The sequence below is a fragment of the Giraffa tippelskirchi genome, chromosome 5 (genome assembly GCF_054371585.1).
Source record: "Giraffa tippelskirchi isolate mGirTip1 chromosome 5, T2T-mGirTip1v1.2.pri, whole genome shotgun sequence".
NCBI classification, from domain to species: domain Eukaryota; kingdom Metazoa; phylum Chordata; class Mammalia; order Artiodactyla; family Giraffidae; genus Giraffa; species Giraffa tippelskirchi.
Genome location: NC_137279.1, coordinates 122,422,867 through 122,430,391, shown reverse-complemented (window position 1 = coordinate 122,430,391; position 7,525 = coordinate 122,422,867).

Here is a 7,525-nt window from a genome sequence, read left to right as displayed (position 1 = left end):
TGTAGCTAGTCTGTTCTTGAGTGAATCCTCTTTGCCTAATCTTCAAGAGGAACACAAATGAAAAGCTGCATTATTTTTATTGTTTTCTACGCTCTTGGTTACTTCACCTAATGATATCACATACAGTGTGGTTCACAGGAGCCACAGTTTAAATCTTGTTAGGGCTTTGCCTAGGGAAATGCTGTGTGCTTCTTTTCCAAGTCCTCTGCCAAAGCTTCAGAATCTCCTGTTCATTCTGGATAATATACACAGAAAGAGAGAAAAAGCTGATCCTCTGTTTCAAGTTAAATCCTGCCAGGAAAGATTAAAAAGAAAATCTGTCCTTTTGTATGTCAATGTTTATCCCTAACATAATTTTATTGCATTTGAGTACTTGCAAAGCATATCTTTGTTTTTGCGTGTTCAGGCTTAGGCACTCAGCAGTGTGGAAACTCTTTGCAACCCTTGGACTGTAGCCATATGGACAACCCTATGGACACCAGCCTCTTCTGTCCAGGGGATTTTCCAGGCAAAAATAATGGAGTGGGTTGCCATTTCCTCCTCCAAGGGATCTTCCTGACCCAGGTATTGAACCCACGTCTCCTGCATTAATAGGTGGATTCTTTACCACTGAACTATCTGGGAGGCTGTTATTGCAAATCCTGTTTATTATAATTCTATGTGAAATGAACTGGCCTGTGCTAATAAAAAAGGATGGGTCATGGTGGAGAGTTCTGACAAAACGTGGCCCATTGGAGAAGAGAATGGCAAACCACTTCAGTATTCTTGCCTTGAGAACCCCATGAACAGAATGAAAAGGCAAAAAGATATGACACAGAAAGATGAACTCTCCAGGTTGGTAAGTGCCCAATATGCTACTAGAGAAATAACTCCAAAAAGAATGAATAGACAGAGCCAAAGTGAAAACAACACTCAGCTGTGAATGTGACTGGTGATGGGAGTAAGTCTGAAGTTGTAAAGAACAATATTGCATAGGAACCTGGAATGTTAGGTCCATGAATCAAGGTAAATTGAATGTGGTCAAACAGGTGATGGCAAGAGTGAACATCAACACTGAGGAATCAGTGAACTAACATGGACCAGAATGGGTGAACTTAATCCAGATGACCACTATATCTACTACTGTGGGCAAGAATCCCTTAGAAGAAATTGAGTAGCCCTCATAGTCAACAAAAGAGCCCCAAATACAGTACTTGGGTGTAATCTCAAAAATGAAAGAATGATCTCTGTTCACTTCCAAGGCAAACCATTCAATAACACAGTAATCAAAGTCTATGCCCTGACCACTAATGCCAAAGAAGCTGAAATTAAACAGTTCTATGATGACCTACAAGGCCTTCTAGAACTAACATCAAAAAAAGATGTCCTTTTCATCTTAGGGGACTGGAATGCAAAAGTAGCAAGTCAAGAGATACCTGGAGTAACAGGCAAGTTTGGCCTTGGAGTACAAAATGAAGCAGGGAAAAGACTAAGAGTTTTGCCAAGAGAACACACTGGTCATAGCAAACAACCTCGTCCAACAACACAAGAGACGAACCTCCACATAGACGTCACCAGATGGTCAATACTGAAATGAGATTGATTATATTCTTTGCAGCCAAAGATGGAGAAGCTCTATACAGTCAGCAAAAACAAGACTGGGAGCTGACTATGGCTCAGATCATGAACTCCTTATTGCTAAATTCAGACTTAAATTGAAGAAAGTAGGGAAAACCACTAAATCAAATCCCTTACAATTATACAGAGGGAGTGAGAAATAGATTCAAGGGATTAGATCTGATAGACAGAGTGCCTGGAAAACTATGGACAGAGGTTCATAACATTGTACAGGAAGTAGTGATCAAAACCATCCCCAAGAAAAAGAAATGTGAAATGGTTTTCTGAGGAGGCCTTACAAATAGTGGAGAAAAGAAACAAAAGGCAAAGGAGAAAAGGAAAGATATATCCATCTGAATCCAGAGTTCCAAAGAATAGCAAGGAGAGATAAGAAAGCCTTCCTCAGTGATCAATGCAAAGAAATAGAGGAACTCAATAGAATGGGAAAGACTAGAGATCTCTTTAAGAAAATTAGAGATACTAAGGGAACATTTCATGGAAAGATGGCCACAGTAAAGGACAAAAATGGTATGGATCTAAGAGGAGCAGAAGATATCAAGAACAGGTGGCAAGAATACACAGAAGAACTGTACAAAAATGATCTTAATGACCCAGATAACCAAGATGTTGTGATCACTCACCTAGAGGCAGGCATCTTGGAATGTGAAGTCAAGTGGGCCTTAGGAAGCATCACTCCGAACAAAGATAGTGGAGGTGATGGAATTCCAGTTGGGCTACTTCAAATCCTAAAAGATGATGCTGTTAAAGTGCTACACTCAATATGCCAGCAAATCTGGAAAACTCAACAGTGGCCACAGGACTGGAAAAGGTCAGTTTTCATTCCAATCCCAAAGAAACGTAATGCCAAAGAATGTTCAACTACCACACAATTGCACTCATCTCACACACTAGCAAAGTAATGCTCAAAATTCTCCAAGCTAGGTTTCAATAGCACATGAACTGAGAAATTCCAGATGTTCAAGCTGGATTTAGAAAAGGCAGAAGAACCAGAGATCAAATTGCCGACATCCATTGGATTATAGAAAAAAACAAGAGAATTCTAGAAAAGCATCTCTTTCTGCTTTATTGACTATGCCAAAGCCTTTGTGTGGATCACAGCAAACTGTGGAAAATTCTTCAAGAGATGGGAATACCAGACCACCTTACCTGTCTCCTGATAAATCTGTATGCAAGTCAAGAAGCAACATTCGAACTGAACATGGAACAGACTGGTTCAAAATTGTGAAAGGAGTATGTCAAGGCTGTATATTTTGACCCTGCTTATTTAATTTATATGCAGAGTACATCATGAAAAATGCCAGGCTGGATGAAGCACAGGCTGAAATCAAGATTGCTGTGAGAAATGTCAATAACCTCAGATATGCAGTTGACACCACCCTTATGGCAGAAAGTGAAGAGGAACTAAAGTGTCTCTTGATGAAAGTGAGAGAGGAGAGTGAAAAAGTTGGCTTAAAACTCAACATTCAAAAAATGAAGATCATGGTCTAGTCCCATCACTTCATGGCAAATAGATGAGGAAAGAGTGGAAACAGTGAGAGACTTTATTTCCTTGGGCTCCAAAATCATTGCAGATGGTGACTGTAGCCATGAAATTAAAAGACACTTGCTCCTTGCAAGAAAAGCTATGACAAACCTAGACAGCATGTTACAAAGCAGAGACGTTACTTTGCTGACAAAGGTCTGTCTAGTTAAGGCTATGGTTTTTCCAGTAATCATGTATGGATGTGAGAGTTGGAGTGTAAAGAAAGTTGAGTGCTGAAGAATTAATGCTTTTGAATTGTGGTGTTGGAGAAGACTCTTGAGAGTCTTTTGGGCTGCAAGGAGATCAAAACAGTCAGTCCTGAAGGAAATCAATCCTTAATATTCATTGGAAGGACTGATGCTGAAGCTGAAGCTCCAATACTTTCGCCACCTGATGTGAAGAGCTGACTCACTGGAAAGACCGTAATGCTGGGAAAGATTGAGGGCAGGAGGAGAAGGGGACAACAGAGGATGAGATGGTTGAATGGTATCACTGACTCGATGGGCATGAGTTTGAGCAAGCTCTGGGAGTTGATGATGGACAGGGAAGCCTGGTGTTCTGTAGTCCATGGGGTCACAAAGAGTCAGACACGACTGAATGACTGTACTGAGCTGATGCTAATAAAAAGAATCTGAGTGACCTATCTCAATCATGTCTAACCTGCAGCGAGTATCTTGCCTAGAATATAACAAAGCCTTGAAAAGTAGATGACAAATGAATAAATAAATGAATGAATGATATTTTTGTTTAAATTTAATATTTCTTTCGTAATGGCTTTTATTTTTTCAAGTATACCAGTCATTAATGACCATTCTTGAAATTTGGGGAAAAGCACCCCATGCTTTCCTGGCCATGGGATTTCCTAGGCAAGAATGCCGGAGTGGGTTGCATTTCCTTCTCCAGGGGATCTTCCCAACCCAGGGATCAAACCACATCTCCTGCATTGCAGGGGGCTACTGCTGAGCCACCAGGGAGGCCCAAAGCAACTGTATCTCAATAAAAAAAAACAAAAAGAAATGACTTGGTTTGAATTAAACCATTTGAGGGAGCTATCAGCACCTGACCTCATTATGTGCCTTCTCAAGAAGCCATGTGTTGAGGTGGAGGAACTAGAACTGAGGTTTATGACTGGTTGCTGCTGCTGCTGCTGCTAAGTCGCTTCAGTCGTATCCGACTCTGTGCGACCCCATAGACGGCAGCCCACCAGGCTCTGCCATCCCTGGGATTCTCCAGGCAAGAACACTGGAGTGGGTTGCCATTTCCTTCTCCAATGCATCAAAGTGAAAAGTGAAAAGTGAAAGTGAAGTCTCTCAGTCATGTCCAACTCTGCGACCCCATGGACTACAGCCTACCAGACTCCTCCATCCATGGGATTTTCCAGGCAAGAGTACTGGAGTGGGTTGCCATTGCCTTCTCCTTATGACTGGTTAACCATGGTCAAAGATTTACTCTCTCTGATCCATGCTTGAAGGAGACCCCGTGCTGACCCACATGGCCCTTTGCATGAGTGAGAAATAAACTTACTGAATGTGTCCCCGGAATTTCAGGGTTAATTTTTAATTATGAATAGCTTTCCTCATCTTGAAACCTATTCTCTCCTATCTCACAAAGTAAAGCTGAGGATCCATGAAGAAAAACACTTTTCAAACATATATGCTATGCCAAGTATAATGCAAATTGCTTACCTATATGAATTAATATAATAATATATTAAAATATCTGGACTTCCCAGGTGATGCTAGTGGTAAAAAACCTGCTTGCCAATACAGGAGATGTAAGATATGTGGGTTCAATCCCTGGGTCAGAAAGATCCCCTGGAGGAGGGCATGGCGACTGACTCCAGTATTCTTGTCTGCAGAATCCATGGACAGAGGACCCTAGTGGGCTACGGTCCATAGGGCCGCAGAGAGTCAGACATGACTGAAGTGACTTAGCCCAGCACAGCACAATACAGTAAAATATCATGGAAACTATAAATATTTGTGTAAAAGGATTAATAGTTTGTTCAGGCACATATCTTTCCTCCTTACTGATCTGTAGGGTCCTTAAGAATGGATTGGAATATAACTTCTTTTTTTTTTTCTCTCTCTCTTTTTTTTAATTAATTTATTTATTTTAGTTGGGGGCTAATTACTTTACAATACTGTAGTGGTTTTTGTCATACATCGAAATGAATCAGCCCTGGGTTTACATGTGTTCCCCATCCTGAACCCCCCTCCCACCTCCCTCCCCATCCCATCCCTCTGGGTCATCCCAGTGCACCAGCCCTGAGCATTTGTCTCATGCATTGAACCTGGAATGGTGTTCTGTTTCACATATAATAATATAGATGTTTTGATGCTATTCTCTCAGAACGTCCCACCCTCACCTTCTCCCTCAGAGTCCATAAGACTGTTCTGTGCATCTGTGTCTCTTATTCTGTCTTGCATATAGGGTTATCGTTACCATCTATCAAATTCCATATATATGCATTTGTATACTGTATTGGTGTTTTCCTTTCTGGCTTACTTCACTCTGTATAATGGGCTCCAGTTTCATCCATCTCAATAGAACTGATTCAAATATATTCTTTTTAATGGCTGAGTAATATTCCATTGAGTATATGTACCACTAGCTTCCTTATCCATTCGTCTGCTGATGGACATCTAGGTTGCTTCCATGTCCTGGCTATTATAAACAGTGCAGCGATGAACATTGGGGTACACGTGTCTCTTTCAATTCTGGTTTCCTCGGTGTGTATGCCCAGCAGTGGGATTGCTGGGTCACATGGCAGTTCTATTCCCAGTTTTTTAAGGAATCTCCACACTGCTCTCCATAGTGGCTGTACTAGTTTGCATTCCCACCAACAGTGCAAGAAGGTTCCCTTTTCTCCACACCCTCTCCAGCATTTATTGCTTGTAGACTTTTGGATAGCAGCCATTCTGACTGGCGTGAAATGGTACCTCATTGTGGTTTTGATTTGCATTTCTCTAATAATGAGTGATGTTGAGCATCTTTTCATGTGTTTGTTAGCCATCTGTATGTCTTCTCTGGAGAAATATAACTTATTTATCAGAGCCAGTATTGACCAATATTTAAGAATGTGGATTTTAGACTCAAATCTTAACCGTACCACTTACTTGCTGCATGATTGTGTATTAGTTACCCAATACTTATGTGTCATATTTACTTATCTCTAAAACACAATGAATAATACTACCTACCTCATTGAATTTCTTTGAGGCATAAATTATTTGATACACATGAAGTGCTTAGGAAAATTAAGGCTTCAAAATATTTTGCTGTTATTTTTTCCCACATGTTCTTCTCAGAATTCAGCAGTATTTTGGGAGAGTAAATAGATAATAAGGCTATGTTTTCTAGTCTCTGCTGTGATGAATTTTCTTGGATTATACTATAACTTTACATATCATGTCTTTAGTCAAGGTTACTATAGTTTCTTTCCCACATTTTATAGTCTGTGCCTTTAGCTTACATTTTTATATTGATTATATTTTTAAAAATATAAGAAAAATTTTTTTCATGCCATGTGGATGTACACATGACACGTGTTGACCCTAAACAAAGGACTACTTTTATCTGCTGAGTTGGTGGAGACAGAGAAGGCTGCTCTCAGACATCTATTTGCATAAGTTGATTTGAATGGGGCAGCGTCTGAGGCAATGAAAGTGGGCAGTGCGATGTCCTTTTCCCGGAGCAATGCTGCTGCTGCTGCTGCTGCTGCTGCTAAGTCGCTTCAGTCGTGTCCGACTCTGTGCAACCCCATAGATGGCAGCCCACCAGGCTTCGCTGTCCCTGGGATTCTCCAGGCAAGAATACTGGGGTGGGTTGCCATTTCCTTCTCCATCCCGGAGCAATACTACAACGAAAAGAAATCCTAGCCCTGTGGAAAGGAATGAGGCTTAAACACAAGGAGATGCTTTCATGAGGGACGTTGTGAGAATAAGGCACTCGAAGTGTTGAGTCAGATAAGCCTTCACTTTTAATTAAGGAGCCCAACCTTTATAGTTTGTCTGATAATTAAAGCTGTGTTGATAAAATTGATGTTTCCACAGAGACAAATTTACTTATACTATTAAAAATGTAAAGCACTATTTTATATTTTTATGCAGTAATGATTTTATTTATGCTTTTTTAAGGAGCCAGGATTTAATCCATAATTATAGGTATCAGCTTGAACAGAGAATATATTTTTTATTGAACGAAAGATTTTTAAAATTCTATTGTGCTTTACAATTTTCAAAAGTTATGTATATATATGTGTGTGTGTGTTTTATTTTATCTGTAATTAAGCTTATTTGACTCGAACATCTTGTAAAATAATCTGAACTCAAAAATTTTGGTTTACCAAGTTAATCAAACAATTTATTCAGTTTTTCATTTGTT